Below are 17,898 nucleotides of genomic sequence, written 5' to 3'. Positions count from 1 at the left end.
CTCGAACTTACTTTGGGGCTAGCTCAATCTGTGTGATTTGTCCTAATATATTTATTTATTTATTATACATACAAAACATGTATTTTTGCTCCAAGTTGACTTGTATACTTGTTATTTTTATTTAATTTTCAAAAGTGCCGAGGCTTTTGAATTTCGAATCTTTGCGGTGCTTTCAGTATGAAAAAAATATACTGAAAGCGTATACTTTTAAATGGAAAGAAGGTAAATCTTTAAGCATTTTATTAAATTAAAAAAAAGTCTTTTTATTCATTTCTCTTACTCGGAAAATATATATTTGATCTTGACTTGAGGTGCTTTTTAAATAGATTTATTTAATTTGAATTTTGTTGTAAATTTTCGGTGCCATACATACTATACATTACCAAGTAAATCAGTTTTTGATGGGTGCACGCATAATCGATAAATATCTCGATGATTCCTCAATACAACATCAGCTAGACGAGGGAATAATGAGCATTCGTTTTCACAAATGTTGCTACCTCAAGTATGTAAAGTGACGGAAGTGTAAGAATTTTGTGTTCTTTAAAAAGCGTCTGATAACTATCAGTTTGAGTCTGCGCGAATACAGGGATTTTTGCATTTTAAAAGCTTATATCTTTATCCGTCGATGTGCCCCAGAAAATTATTCCATATCTAAATATTCCATCATTCCACCATCATGGTTTAGTGGAATCAATATTTATGATAAGCTGTAAGAAGCGCTTTTATGTTTTATTAATTTGAGAGTTTAAATAGCACAAACGCCGAACTACTAAGTCTTTCACTAAGACCATCTATGTGGGTTTTCCAGATTAATTTTGAATCTATAGTTAGCCTAAGAAATATTTGAATCAACTTCTTTCAACACATCCTTGATATTGTATTTTATAATTTTCCGTATCATGCGGTCTTTGACTAAAATGCATTATATTGGTTTTGTCAAGATTTATCTTGAAGTTATTACTATCAAGCCATTCAATAATGAATGTTAAAGTTGCATTGGAGTTGCATTAATATCTAATTGATAAAGTCTTATATCATTACATTTTATTGTTACCGTTCTATCGTCCGCAAATAAAGTCATATGTTTGGAAGTGTTTGGAAGATCGTGAATATAAATTATGAAAAGAAGGGGTCCAAGCACACTACCTTGTGGAACACCATATAATACAGAACGTTCAGTTGATAAGTAATGCTGTTCCGATTTTGTTTTAGGATTTAATTTTGAAATTTCTGTTAACTGTTTACGATTACATAAATATGATTTTATTAAATTTAACACATTACTTCTAATTCCGTACGCTTGTAGCTTGTCTAGCAGTATGTCATGTTGAACATAGTCATATCACAATATATAGTGCATATGGGTTTTCTGGTGTTAACTTCAGTTAAAAATGAAAAATAAAAGGAAAATGCTTATTCCGAATTGTAGTAAAGCTTAATTCTAGATTTTTAAGGCCTTCATTGCAATAATTTAAGTATGAGTCATACTCATATCGTATCAGATCATATGAATAGATAACAGTATTGATTATTGTGGTACCTAAGTATAGATACTAAAGTAAATTTTGTTAACCTCATTGATAAAGTGATGCAAGAGCCAGTCAATTTTGATCGTATGAACTCTCTTTAGCTCAATCTAGTGTCTCACGCTCAAGAGACCAAGTTTCACATATAAAGTTATCCTTTCGCCAGGAGTTGAGGTGACCGCCTGTCTGACGTCAACTCTCTTTGGGAATACTGATAGATGCTTTTTTATCCTTTATCAGTGCAGCGCGACAACCACGAGATGATTTGGGGTGGTTCCATTTTAAAATTACAGCACACTTTGGCAAGAAGGTAGAACTAGTGATAAATATGAAGGAAAATATCACAAATTTGATAATTTGCTAAGGCCTCGGTGCCAATACGCACTTGACGGTTCATTATTTATTTATGTATAAAAGTTACAAATAGGAAACTAATTACAAATGTATTTATTACTTAAGAAATGTTTCCAGTGAAAAAGAATTAAAAAAGAGGCATTTCCTTTGATATATATATATATATAAATATATACTATCTGTAATACTACAGTGGTATAGGTACCATATACAATATGTGCATTATCGAGAAGCCTTAATATTGATATACGGTACGTATAAGCACTTTTATGCACAATATCAAAATTCAAGTTGGAACACTCTACTACAAATCAAGTTGACTTCATCTCTATGCAAGTGGTAATAAAGTCGAATTCGCAATGATTTCGGGAAGGATGGAGTGTTGAAGGTACGTATGGAAAGTAGGGAGCCCACTCGGCCGCGCGTAAAGCTTCCGATATTTTATGCAAACGTGGCTTTAATACTGTCAACTACAGTGGACCTCTTGTATTCAGTCTGACGTATTTTTATACGTCGGACTGTACTCTCAGATTTATAATATGGATAATATTTTTATTATGCTGGTCGATGTCTCTGGGCTGGTGACTATTTCGGCAAACGATTAATTTTCCCCATACAAAGAGGAAATGTCGCCAGCCTTCTGGGAACTTTACCGCACGACGATGGCAATTTAGGATCAATTTTTTATTTAAATTAATTTAATAGATATTTATAATTTTGTTTTAATTTTTGATTTCATTTAGTTGTTACATAATTGTATATATTTTTATTATCCATACTAATATTATAGATGTGAAAGTTTGTTTGTGCTTCTTTCACGTTAAAACGTTAGATTGAAGTGATTTTTGGTGTGAAGAAGGAAGAAGTTGGTGAACTCGAGAGTGAGATAGGCAACTTTTTGCCTGGCCTGGGTAATAGCTAGAATTTTTATATTGCGATCCGCGGCTTCACTCTCGTTGGAATATCGAGATAAATAGTACCCTATGTCCTACTAGTGAGTGGTGAATTCGTTTTAGAAATTTTCAAAGTTTTCAAGTTGAGTGGTTTCAAATGTTATGCACATAAAAAATTGTTCTATATAATAATAATGTTTATACTAACCATAGAGTTAGAGTAGTTATTATTTTACACTATAGATAGTGTAAGAATAAGAATATTTTTTGCGACACTTAGGTATCTACATTAATATATCATTTTAATTTCAAATTCAATTTTAATTTCATTTTAAAATCAGTCAAATTCTACTTAAAATAATAAATACTCTAAGGCTACGGTCCTGTAAGTTTCAGGAAAAATATCATGGTATAAATAGATGTATCTCAAAAGCAGATGAGTTTAGCAACTGAAGCAGAAAATGAAAAAAAAAACAGTGTTTTTGTTGGTTGTTTTAAACCTCCGATAGAGAGGTATTAAGTTTAACGTATCCGTGTTTATATTTGTATGTATCCCTCCCAAACAGATAATTTGATCTGAATAGTTACTTTTTGGATTCTTAATAGTTACGCGGATAGATGTTCTTCTTCATCCTTTTAAATCTTGCTCAACTAAATATTTGTTTCAGGCCTCCTTTAGTTCCCGCCACTTTTCATAATTTTGGACAAAGATCCAGTAAGATCCAGTTGCTGCTATATTTTTGATGTCGTTTATTTCTGCTGGACGGTTTCTGCTCCATGGTCTCCACTCTAGCAGTAGTCTGCACCGCGAGTATGCTTTTCTGATCCTACATAACTCCTTAATCAGACCAACCATTCGAAAGTTATCGCGTTACAAACATACATACATACAAAAAAATTATTTTTGCCCCAAGTCGAATTGTACACTTCACTCGCTTCTCTCGCTCGATCAATGACCATAAAACCAGAACAACGGACTCGTAATTGCTATATTTAACACTTGCATATAACATTTGTTTGTACATTTTTTGTTTTACTCAATTCATGGATCAGTTGAAAAAAAAAGGCAGGGGTGTTTCGCATAGGGAGATAAAATCGATGGCAGAGGATAGATGTAAATGGAGGCAGCCCCACCGACAAGAACAACGTCAGTACGTAAGTCTAAATGTTTGATGTAAACGGGTTAATTAAAATGTTACACAATAATAACATATTTGTGAGGATTAATACGAGGCCACTGATACAGCTTATCTGCTTCGTAATACAGGGCCTTCAAGGATCTACTTACTGCTAATAATAATAAGGTCCATATTCATATTACTATCACACCTCGCGTACATATCTTGATTTCATTCGAGTCTAAACTTTTCCACACAAAGATATTCTGAAAGGTCGGAGTTCGAAGGCATTTTAATAAAACTTTACGAGTGGGTCAAAGTTTAATATGGCTTGGCCTTAGGAATACATTGTGTTCTTTATTCCGAGGTCATAAAGCATACGTTCCCTTGATAACATAAGAAAATTACCTTGCAAATGATCGTGAAAATAATTTCTAGGGATATGGAAAAATGTATACGAATTTTATCATAATTATCTTTGAGTGCCAATAGACAAGATGTTTTTTTTATGAGAAAAATATATGCGTACATAAAATATTTTTATGTTCAGAATATGATACCTACCTATTGCAATATTGCTAATTATTTGAAGTAAGTAGAGAATATAAAGAGATAAAGTAGGAAAGCGGACCCTGGGCCCTGACATTTCATGGCTGAAGAAGGAACAGGGAAAATTATGAATAAATAGGAAATTTCGCATCCTGTACTCTTAGTTTGGAAGTTTGTGAGAATTTTTGGTAAAAACTGAACGGATTTTGATGTCAAGTCTCAGCATTTATTCAGAAACCAGATCTTCGCATATAATTTTAAATTAAATATAAATTTCGCATGTAATTTTTAATTAAAATAACTGAATAAACTGAACTGTCCACCAATGTGGAGGTTTCCTTTATCGGAAGCAAGTGATGGTCGACGGCAACTTACATCAGTAAGATTGATATACAAACTCATGTGGCAAGAGTAGGAATCGAAGTCGATCACAGGCGGACTTACCCACTAGGCCACCAAAACCTTCGTATTATGCAAATAAACTTAAAATAAAGTGTCTGTTCCCGGCAATCGTTTTCGAATCAAATTTTTCGGAAAAAGTTTTCACAGCGCAGCAGTCGCTATCGCAGCATTCATTAAGAACCTTCGGGCTACCTTTTTGAGGTGAGTACAGTCAGCTGCCTATTTATGTGTTACTATAGCCAGTCCCGGCTGCATTCGGGTAAAACCAATATAAGGTTACGTAGATACAGTAAATATAATACAATGTAATTAACATACTGATGAAATCATTCTCTCTTTCTCGAGAGAGAGTGATTTCATCAGTAAGTAATAGTAATATACTCGTACATAGTAAATAATAAGTTATTAGCGGACGAATAAAAGTCGCTCAGATTTTTATAAAAATATTGATTACAATTTGTGCTAATAACTTATTATTGACAATATCTCGGGAAAATCGCATGAAAATGCATCCAGTAGTTTCGCGTGATGCGCGGACAAATATGAAGACACTTACAATTTTATCATATGTATATACAAGATATTTTTCCAGGTCTAACTGTACCTGCCACCCATAAACCCGCCACTTCTCCCGGTCGAGGGGTTATTAGGAACATTTGAAGATGGCGGAGGGCTCTCAGCTTGAAGGAACTGTCACAAAAACCTTTGGGAGCACCCACGAAGGGTGCACGAGCACCCCTAATGACTGCCATCAATATAGTCCTAGTATATAGTGGCTATATTCAAACGAGCGTATTTTTAACGTGCGACGCTGTGAGTTTTGCATTCGCTATATATGTATGTATATTACTAGTGCCCGCCTTGGCTTCGCTCGGGTAAAACCATAACAAAAAAGCAGCCTATGCTACTGCTGACGGTTCCTCTGTGCCAAACTTTATCAAAATCGGTTAAATAATTTGAGGTGGCGAGTAGATACTACGTAATTTAAATTTTACATGAACACATACTAATGCGCCTGATTCCCACGGGGACAGGCTGATACTAAGATGCACAGATCCTGACAACTCACTCGCTTCCGCTACATGCTTGCCGGTTATTGATAATTTATAATTTAAAATATAAAAATGTATAATGAAGGTATAATTTTCTGAATGATCTTGACCTTTTAGCTTTCCCTTCCCTCCAGCGGTCTCGAACACAAACAAAATAAGCAATGCAAAACTTAGTGCTCTTTAGTCCTTGTAACAGCAATATAACTCAAAGTTATTGGACTTGACATTTCTCAATAGAATACAGAAGAAATAAATTTCAGCGGTCTCAAGAAGCCAATAACGACTGGTTGAAAATTTTTATAAAGTAACATGCGGTGTGAGGTAGATTTTTTTTACTAGTTTTTATTTAACTTGCCATTTTAGTATGTTAGTTAGTGGGTATAAGTACTTAAATTTAAATACTTTGTTGCTAGTTTTTAATAACCTTACCTATCTGAATTCAAATCGCACAAGTAATTATTTAAAAAGTTTAAGTAATTATTATTATCTTGCAAGTCAAATTTGGCCCCGAGTCTGATAGATCTGCAATTAGGACATATTAACTTTAAATGACAATGTATTACTACTTTTATATATTTACTATTTGTATATAGATTAATAAATATTATAAATAGTCTATTCTTACGGTAACAGGATATATAACGCTCTTGGTATAGAAACATTATTGTCACCTAAAAATGAAAATAAAGCCATCATTTGATTGCGCAACAAAACAATACGGTTCAGACACAAATTTGATTTCAACGGTTTTCATTACGACGAAACGAGACATCGAGTATTGATTCGGCGACACTGCGTTTTATCTTCAATGCACTCTGTCTGCGTTAAACTTTGACGTATTGCGCCCAATAATGTTGAAAAACATTTTCGAAAGTTACTTTGCGTATTACTGCACAAGTTAGAGTTAACGTGAAACTTAACTGTTACAATGCACCATTAGAGTGAGTTGCACCAATCAACTTCGATGTTGACTTTAACATGCGCTTTGGTGAAGTTTAGACAAAACGGCATATTTTGCGTTTTTCTGCGCAGGTTAAAGTTAAGTGCAATGTACCCTTAGAGTTTGTAATATTCCGATTTCAATGTCGTAAAAGCATAGCTGCACCTCGCACGTCAGCAATGCATATAGCTGACTATATTTAGCCGGAAGATCGTTTGTTTACACCGATAATAACCACAGTTTACAATCAGTTCTAAATTACTCTAATTCTGTAACATATTGAGAGGTTATCGACATTGTACACAAAATAAGAAGATTCGGTGGAGGTGTAATAGTTAATATGCCCCGGCTGTGGAACGATAGGTCCCAGGTTTGAATCCTATTCGAGCCACATAACTCATAATATAACAATCTGACTCATATATACTATAGTTTACATAGACCACCACTTGCTTCCGGTGAAGGAAAACGTGAGGAAACCTGCAAACTGGTTGATTGTTAACTTATGAGTGAAATGGAGAAGGTAATGGCAAACCACTCCATAAATAGAGCCAAAAAAGTCGTTATGTGAGTTTCATTCCACATAATGATCACGACCCTCGGCCGTGGAGTACCACTATGTAGAAGACATTTGTGTCTTCATAAATACAGAATCACGTCTTTCCCTTTTGGGGTAGATAGAGCCAAGAGGCACAAAATTCGAAGGCAACGTTTAGTTAGATGATAATGTGTAGGTATCATGTAAACGTCTTTTTACCCCCGACGCAAAAATAAGGGTGTTATAAGTTTGACCGCTAAGTGTGTCTGTCTGTGTACGTGGCACCGTAGCTCATCTACGGGTGAACCGATTTGGATGCGCTTTTTTATTTGATAGCTAATTTTTATGCGGTGGTTCTTAGATATGTTCGATCAAAATCGGCTCAGCCGTTCAAAAGTTGTAGCGAAATGAATATTGAAAGTCGGGGTTTTTTTAATTTGTGTCACAAATAAACTTGTATTTAACTAACCCCTGTCCCAGCCAACTCTATACTAATATAATAAATGCCACAATATTTCTGTCTGATTGTCATAATTCTACGGACAATCCGCTCCCTTGGGCCGTTTAATGCGTAATAGATGTTCAGATATAGAGATATCTTGGGTCATTGACCAATTGAATGATCCGAGGTTTAACACAGACTAACGCGGGCGAAGCTGCGGACAACCACTAGTTTCGCAATAAATTTACACGACATCAAAAAAAAAATGTGGAACCGTGCAATCAATAAGAGTTGGTTGTGTACTGGACACAGAAAAGCGCAAAGTATGCCATATTGTCTAAACGTCGGCAGTGCGTAGGTTAAAGTTAACGTCAAAGTTACTGACTGGTGATTGACACCTAGTGCGTGTTCCCACTGCGACAACCTCCGTCACATCCATCGACGGAGCAACGTAGGAGAACATAAAAACATGGAATTAATAAGTACTATCCTTGCGTAGAAATTGTATGAAGTTTCGACGTAGGTCCGTCAACGTCATGTCATTGTCAAGCCGTATAGAAAACAACGCACGGAGCAAGACGAAGCAACAATGCGGTGCGTCGTCGCAATAGAGCGCAACTGAACAATGAGAACGTGCCTTTAAAGATAAAAAATAACTGAAAATAATAAAAATAAAATATTATTGATAAATTATTCTACGAATAATTATGGTAACGGATAAACATCTCCAAACGGGATTTCGGGTCCCATTAACATGAAAGGTCACATTTGTTAGCAACTAAACACCCAAGACCACAACTTGATAATATGACGTACGCTCCATTCGGCTTATTGCTAAACTTCTCAAACTTGTTTGTTAATATTCAGTTGGGTTAGTGGTATTTGGTGGTGATTACACAGTCAGTTCACACGTGGATTTGTCTGTTATTTCATACTAGCCTTTACCCGGAGCTTCGCCCGCGTTTATTTCTTGCATCCTCTCATAACTTTTTATTATCGATATAGCGAACCAACATACATAGATAGATAGGCAGACAAAAATTAAAAAACAATTTTGTTGGCACAGACCCCCCGATAATTATTTTTCTTTAACATATATCTTTCTATGTCCATACAGATATAGTCCACTTACAGTTTTATTATATGTCTAGATGTATAGATTTTATATAAACCTAACAGGCAAACAGTCATACGGCCCACCTGATGGTACCTATAATAGGGTACCTACTTACGAGGCTGGAACGAGAGTCATGCATGCAAACATTTTCATTAATTAAGTATCATGCATTTTTTTATCTGTACTAGAGGCCCGGCCGCTCGGGTGAAAGCATAAGAAATTATACACCTAATATTTCCTCAGGAATCTCAATATCTATTGGCGAAAACCGCATGAAAATCCGTGTCAGTTTTTAAGTTTATCTCGAACAGACAGACAGAATGCTATAAGGATAAGAATTTTCCATGGGAGACTTAAATCTCCATTAGTGATCATAACCTTACACTGCATAAACAAAAGACCGTGACACAGCTTTATTAAAACATTGTAGTTAGTTTTATTGAAATAAAAACACACCTATTAAACCTCATGGCTTCTTAACGCTATAGTGCTAACGCTAAACCAACATTATGCGCTATAAACATATTTTATGACGTCATATCTCCCGCCAAAAGTTACAGGTGTGTCCGGGACGTCTAGAATATAATACTCTATGGATTTTTCCTTTAATAGAGATATATTATTTTTACTTGGTTTTCATTTAGGAAATAATTTTATATTTCAATTTCTATTCTTCCTTGTTTAGTTATTTACAAGTATATTATGTGAGCCGGTTCCTGTATTTTAATGACAAAATTATTGAATTTAAGTAATCCATGTTGTAATTCTAATATGGTTTATCTATGAATTAATTTTTAATAATTATTTTTTGTAAAAAATGAGATAAAAAAATTATAATTAAAACTATAATGTGCTTAGACTTTGTTTCTGTAATTTTCAATTTATTTTAAAATGTTTGATAAATATAATAAATAGATTTCAATACAATTCGATCACTATAAATTTTATAGTACTATGACATAATAATAAATTTTAAATACTTTTTATTTTATATATTTTCATGCTATTTTAGGTATATCTACATGCTATTTAATTGAAAACAAACAATCTTCGTTTAAAATTGCTGAAATCTATTTGAAAAATGTGTAATCGTTTTCTTTGATGATATTTGGTTCAGCACGAATGTTATTTGGTTTAGACAGATTATCCCTTTACATGAAACAACTCTCACCATCTCATATCTCAGTTAAATGTGATATAGGTACTAAAAATAAGTGATTTTAAGATGTTTAGTCATATAAGTGGATGCACCTTTAGCTCATTGAACGCTTTGGGCAACTGTTTTTGTGAGCCAGTGACTTTATAATTAAGAAATTAAGAAATGAACAATACATAAATGGATGAACATTAAGGATACTTATTTTTTTGTTCATGATCTTAAGAGAGTTCTTAGATTTTAATTAAACTTGGAATAATGAGCGACTGAGAAAGGACGTATTTAATATTTTGTAACATGACGTGTTAAACCTTAACATTTTCAATAAAAACGTGTTGGTATTCCATTACTATTTTTAAAATATGTAAACTTAAAAATATTAAGTACACTGTACACTTACCTATTAAAAAAATCAAACTGTCTTTTCCAATGTCAATCGAGGAATATAAAAATACCTTGATGTTTCGAAATAATTTTTTCATAGAGACTAAAATATTTAAAGTATTTTTTTTTTGCAAATACTGTGAATATGTTTTATTATTTTTAATGATAAATTGGTGTGACAATTGAAAATAAATATTGAAATCCAATTTAACCTAAAACACATTTACCGTAAATAAGTTTATAACGATTATTTTTATTCGCAATGAAATTCCAATAAAGGCCAATAATACAAAGGAAAATAGCAATCAAATAGACTGATCAATTTTACGTCCACTCATAAATCTTCATCAATACCTGCTGTTTCATCGCAATTGGTGTCCCATGAAGATAATACTGGGAATTGCAATCGATACGATAACCCACACATCTCTACACGATAACCAGCCTATCATTATTGTTATCATAAATTAAGTATATCTTAACATCGCATTTTTCGTGAAAATTTCGCTCGATTTGAAATCTGTTTAGCTTCACGCCGACAGCAACAGGTCTGATATTTAAACGGGCTAAATTTAACTAAAAATCTCTTACCAATTAATGAAATCCACAAATGTTTATAGAATACACAAAAAAATTACTATTTACTAGATATTTCACACAGAATTAGCAAAATTACACTGTATTTCGGTACGCGGGAAGTGAGACGCGCGTTCTTGTCGACGGGCAGTACCAGACTGACTGGGCGAAGGGATAGATAGGGGAATTATGGGAATGGAATCCTTTTCAGGGCTGTTAAGGGATCGTAATGGATGATCCGAGGGTCGGAACACGCACAGATGATCGGTCGACTGGCGGAAGGGACTCTGAAATGCTTAAATTGTTTTCAGGTAGGCCAATAAATAGAATTCTCTGCGGGAGTTTTAATGTACATGTAAAGTTGGAAAAGGTGCATTTTTGTATTCACGTACTTGTTTTAATGAAAATATATGTGATATGGGCGTTCGGTATATACGTTATTCCCGATCCGCGAAAATTGTTACGAATATACAAATATAAAGTAGTGATTTTTTAGATCAGTCTATAAGAAATTTCAGGAAGATTAATTGAGTAGATAAACAGTATGTACTAACCAAACACATTTGCGTATTTAATATATTTTTGCACATTTAATCCTTACATATTATAAAATAAAGTCCTCTGCCGCGTCTGTCTGTTTGTTCGGGATAAACTCATAAACTGTAAAAATACGGATTTTCATGCTGTTTTCATAAAGAGATATTGTGTTTCCTGAGGAAGGTTTAGGTGTATAATTTAAAATAAATAACTAATTAAAACAAAAATAATAAATCAAATTTAAAAGTAAAAAAAAATACCTCTATACTATATATTAAACATGGACCTCTTTATAGAAAAATGCCAGTTCGGCAACAGCATTCGTTGGGATAATTGGGGAGGAACCAGCAGGAATCTTTTAAGGAGTATACAAAATCAGACAAGTACGATATGGACTCCCACTCGGCTTCAATGTGTGTTTTCAATAGCTCAAAAATATAAATAGTTTACATAATACCCGCGTAATTAAGTCTCATTTTCCGACAGTTTGGCTCAAATCGTCTATTTTTAGTTGGAGCTATGGTAATGAGAATTATGAGCTATCGTCACGCCTCATTACGATAATCGTTATTGCACACATTTCTACAACACGTGGGTATGGGTTAGTAGCCTTCACCCGTGACTTTACCCGATTTTATAGTTGAATAAATTAAAAATAAAAGTTATTTGTATCAATATTTGCTAGAAAAGAGCTGATAATTTCCAAACGGTTGAACACACATTTTTTAAATATAACTAAAAGCAATCTTGATTAATTTCTTTTTTAAATTAAAAAAAAACGATCAAAATCGACTTGGCTGCTACTATAGCATGGACAGACATACAGATACATAAACACGTTAAATTTATAAATGCAATAAGAAAACATTCAATGCATAGATATGAAGTGTGACATATGGTTAACTGTCGAGAAATAGTAATCAAGTTTCTATAATTATGTTCAGATAAAATATAATCTATTTTCTCATTAAGTTCATTGTTTCTGAATATTCTCCCTTTTCAAGTCTTTTTAACAGTCTTTTCTATCAGATGATGCCAGCGACTTTGTAGATGGAGTTTTCTTACAATTTTAATTTAGGTTTCATTGCACAAGTAAAATAATTTTATAATTTATATTTGCATTACATTATTTTTATATACTTTGTTCATTTTGAATACTTGACCTGTCCAAGTGTTCACCTTTCAATCTTCACTTTCCCACCTCATTACCTGCAGGAAAGGTCAGCGAAACACTAGGCCACCTTTGCTTATTTGTCGGCCATCTTGAAAAGGTTAGCCTTAAGTTTCGATATTAAAAGAAAAAACAATTGTTTGCCTGCGGTTTTGCGTGTATTTCCCACGTGATCAGAGGAGATCACGTGAAGTGCTGGTTGGCATGTCACTTCTCACCATCGAATCAATTCGAAGGTGAGAAATGAAATGCAAGCCCACACTAACCTCACAGTACATTTTTCCGGTATGAAAAGTATGTACATCACGTATACAATACAATCTCATTGCTGGGCAAAGGTCTTCTCGTTCGCAATAAATTGAGTCGAGTTCTCCACGTCTGCTATGCTCGACATTGTGTGACAGTTCTGTGTCTGTTTGCATGTTTGCTAATAAAAACGTTTGCTAATAAAATAATGAAGTTCTTCCCTAAAGACTCTTCAAAAAGTTTCTGATCTGTGAAAAAATAATATTTTGAAATTATTTTTCTTCTGGTAAGTGGGCCGATTTTCATTAGAAAATATCTATTCAATTAAGCATCAATTTACAAGTTGAATTTTATTCCAAATGGTAGAAAATTCAACTCTTAAATTTGTTGTTGTAATGTTGTACAATGGATAGCACGTCAAGATACCATGTATATCGACGTATCTGACGGTATATCGACGTATTTGCAATGAATTTGTATCGCTTTATGTGCTGCTGAATGTACAGTCACATGGTAAAAGCGAAGTTTTAAATAGCTATACAATGAACACAAGCTTTCAGATGCTCTGCGTGCTTTTAGTTTCACTGAAATGAACTTAAGTCTATTATAGAGTTGAATAAACTACAAATTCGATAAAAATTTGGTGTTTTATTGAGGAATTTATTTATTTACGAGCTGATAACGTAACCTCTAAATTTGTAATATAATTATCAGAAATTAAATGTTGTAAATATGCTTCATAAAAAAAAAAATAGATAAAAGATATTCACTTCTATTTCAGAGATATTCATATACCTATGTATATGAATATCTCTGAAATGAGAGATATTCATATACCTATCTATATGAATATCTCTGAAATGGATAAAAGTAAAACTTATTTCTATAAAACATTTGCAGACATGAAATACTCACAATTCCTTTTCTTGTTTTGGCTCTGCCATCAAAACAAGAAAAGGAACTGTAAGTATTTTTTTTTACTTGTTTTTTTTTTTTATCTGCATTGTTCATTTGTCGGAAACCATTGTCCGCTTTTTTACTTGTCTCCTCAACTTATGTGGTACCTTTTTGTGGTACATGTCCTATATAACGATATTTATAGGCGTCCACGGACTGCGGTGACCGCTTTCCATCAGGTGGACCGTATGCCTGTTTACCTACTTAGTAGTATAAAAAAAAATTATACACGTACGTCTTTGGGACAATATTAGCAGATATATAAGTTCCCTGGATAAATTGCTTACGTAACAGTGGTCGGTTGCATGTGTGACTTTTGTCTCTGTTGATTAATTTAATTTTGAGTTTTATTAATATCTCTCTTTCTCATCCTCGCGTGATCCCAGTTACATTCGAAGCTGTGGTGCCCCGAAGCCCAGGGTTCGTGTAAAAAAATCAACATTAATTGTTTTGAAAGATTTAGCTATGCTTTCACAACCAGCTTCGCCTGTGTGATGACAACCCTCTTTTGGGATGCTATTATTGTTGCCTATCAGTGGTTAACATATGTGTCCGTACGACGTCAATGGGAGGATTTGGAGTGGTCCTATTTCTAGGGTGAAACGCTACAAATTTAGTTTTATAAACATATCTTCTTTGCATATTATAAAACAAAGTCCTCTGCCGCGTCTGTTTGTCTGTCTGTTCGCGATAAACTCAAAAACTACTGCACGAATTTTCATGCGATTTACAATGTTTTTACTCGAGCAAAGCCGGCCGCTAGTATAAAGCAGGCATAAAAGTTCAAGCTGAAATTTGCCAACGACTGACATGAATTATTCTAATTTAATCTTAATACCTTTCACTATTTAAAACGTCGACATGGGCGTGGCTGCGTAATGTCAAAGAAATATTAATGAACTTAACATAATTTTCATTTTCCGTCAACCCTTAGCGAGAGTTCGTCGAGGGCACCTGAGAAAATTGTGAGATAACTTGTAATTCACGAGACAATATTGCATTAATGTGTCGTAGATGATTTTCTAGAAACAAATGTGTAGAAAATACTCAAATTCATACTTCAAATTCCATTTAAATAATTTTTAAATGGAAATTTATTATCTGTATTGCTTGTATCATAAGGTGATTTTTATATTTGATTTTGAACGTTTCAACTTTGGAGCAAATTTCAAAATGTGGAAATTGAAAATTCAAATTCAAATTTGGAACTACATAAACAAGTATATTTTAAAAATCCGATGACAATTTCAGGGACTAGCGCGTTCAAACAATATACTCTCGAGTTTTATCATGTTACCAGATTAGTAAATAATATTTAGTAACCTATAGTAATTCTGCCGTAAAAAGTCTTTCAAATAAATCTTTTTAATTTTAACAGAAAAAACCTGTATCGGTTTTTTTCCGATTTTGATTATTTAATTTAATCAACGTCGAAAAAGATAAGTATTTTCCGTATGGGAGACGGCAGAATTTTAATCCGTGTATTTCATCGGGAGAAGGCTCAGTCGTCAACTAATCCCAGCTGCAAATTAAATTTACAAAGTTGTCTGGAAAGGTGGTTTTTATTCGCTCTGGGCAACCGTTGTTGAAATAGTTTTAGGTTTCTTATGCGGTCTGGGCACTAGACCGCATAAGAAACCTAAAACTGGACCCTCAAGATGAGCCAATCAATTTTTGACGAGTTATTGCCTCTAGTATTATATTATGTGTGCCTCTGTCTAGTTTGGTCCAGGAGAGTCTTACTCACTTGACTTATTAGATATAAAAAATAGATCCAGTAGTTTGTAGCTTGTGAGAAATAACTATTTAATATAAAAAATTCTGAATAAATGATTTTAATTTTGAATTTGAATTTTCCTCTAGAGGAAAATTCAAATTTTCCAGTAGCTTCTTTTAGTTTACGCATTCGTACGCGGTAAACTAAAAAAAACTACCGGGTAATATTAAAATTATAAATACGGGAATCTGCCTCTGCATTTTACGCTCGTGCAGTAAACTGTTGAGGAGTTCCTCGTCAGACGTTACCATGTTGGCTATGCTTATCATAATAATACATCGCCATCGAAAGTAATCAAAACATATACAAAATTACATTATACAAAATTACAGTATACAAAATTTCAGCTCAACCATTGAAGATATCTGCGTCAAAATTGAGTTGCAAGATTCCATCCGAAAAAATAGTTATATAAACACATTGCAAATAAAAGCTTGTAAAATTCGGGAGAGCCATTCCACAGAAACAAAGTAAATAAACAAGAAATGCTCGTGTAATGTTATAATATCCTGGAAATTGACGGTGCATGCAAAGTCAATAACATCGAAATGTAATTTTCGAGGCTCCATGACATCCTTATTGTTTGCATGGATCGTAGGTTCGTGTTTTATTGAGTTCAGTCTGCTGAGCGTAAGAGACGGGCAAATATGTATATAGTGACTTATACCGTAACATATAACATGTATTATATTATATTAGACAGTATTATTATTATTATACACAGCATTATATTTTTTGAATGTAACGTAAAGTAAACATTTGAATGATTACAAACATAACTAAGTCAAAAGTGTGCACCTATTTTTAGTTTAAGAAAACATCAAGAACGTTATATCGTACCTCTCTCGTATGATAACCCCGATAACGAAACTGGGAACAACCCAGTTTCGTTATCGGCTGTGACGTCTAGAAGCCCGTGGTTCGCGTTAAAAATTAATAATTGATTTTTTAAGATTGTGCGTCTTTTAATGCTGGCTGATTTCGGGAATGCTGTTGTTGACAGTTGACATCCACGGAATCCTCCGTGGATTATATCCATAAAGTGATTCTTGTATAGTGCTGGATCCACTACCAAGTATAGTCAAACACACCTCTTTTCCGCCCTCGATCCAATAATATTAATATTATAAATGCGAAAGTTTGGGAGGATGTATGTGTGTATGTATGTTTGTTACTATTTCACGCAAAATCTACTACCGACTGTTATGAAATTTGGTGCACAGTTAGAACATAAGCTGGAAAAACACATAGGGTACATTTTATCCCGAAATTCCCACGGGAGCGAAGCCTCGGGGCGCAGCTATTGTCAGACAGTTAACCTATCTTGTATTGGTAACTTGGTTAAATTTACTCGGTGGCGCAGTGGTAAAGTTCTTGCCATTGAACCGAGAGGTCCCGGGTTCGATCCCCGGACGGGTCATGATGGAAAATGATCTTTTTCTGATTGGCCCGGTTCTTGGATGTTTATTTATATATGTATTTGTTATAAAATATAGTATCGTTGAAAAGTTTTCCTCTGAATTAAGTACAAAAGTTCCTGTATTATCAGCTCGAGCTTAATGGGGAATCGAGACGTGCTCAAAAATTTTGTGAGCGTTTCAAATTTATATGAGAAGTTCAAGCTTGCCAAGTTTTTATAACGAACTCTGTTACGGTCGATTTGGCGATAAAAATTCGAGCGTGAAACTGCACATTTTTTTTACAGGGCAACGAGCGCTTTTGGTTTACCTGGTTCTACGATTTTGTGGAAGATTTTTTAAATATATTTTATACGCAAGGCCTTCACTCCCATTGGACATTTCAGATAAGGTTTTTCGTTAAAATTTTGTTTTGGATGGTTTTATTTCATCGAAAACTTGTTAAATTTAAGATTTGAATTTTTTGAAGACATCTCTTTCTGAGATAAGTCCGCCTTTTTTACTGATTACTTTGTATGTTTCTTTGTGCAATAGAGTTTATAATAAAAAACTTTTATTTTGGTCTAGGAGAAAATCTAACAGAGTGTTAGCAAACTAACGTTTGTGGAAGCCGGGGTCCACGATGTCATCTTGTTGGCAACAGAGGCCGAGGTAGTAAGAATTCAGTAAGTCTCAGTTGAACCCGTCAACTTTTACGTTAACTTTAACCTACGCACAACAGAGCAATGTTCTCCAATTTTCT

General features: G+C 33.9%; 1 protein-coding gene across 1 annotated transcript in view; it reads right to left on the bottom strand.

Annotated features, from left to right (window-relative positions):
- Positions 1 to 11,197, bottom strand: part of LOC128679920 (uncharacterized) — a 59,862-nt gene extending 48,665 nt beyond the window's left edge. Inside the window, exon 1 of the mRNA XM_053762428.2 lies at positions 11,066 to 11,197. The gene's annotated coding sequence lies outside the window, so the exon portion shown is untranslated. The remainder of the gene's footprint in view (positions 1 to 11,065) is intronic.
- Between the last annotated feature and the right edge of the window lie 6,701 nt (positions 11,198 to 17,898).

The sequence above is a fragment of the Plodia interpunctella genome, chromosome 22 (assembly GCF_027563975.2).
Source record: "Plodia interpunctella isolate USDA-ARS_2022_Savannah chromosome 22, ilPloInte3.2, whole genome shotgun sequence".
NCBI lineage: Eukaryota > Metazoa > Arthropoda > Insecta > Lepidoptera > Pyralidae > Plodia > Plodia interpunctella.
This window is presented reverse-complemented; position numbering and strand designations above follow the sequence as displayed.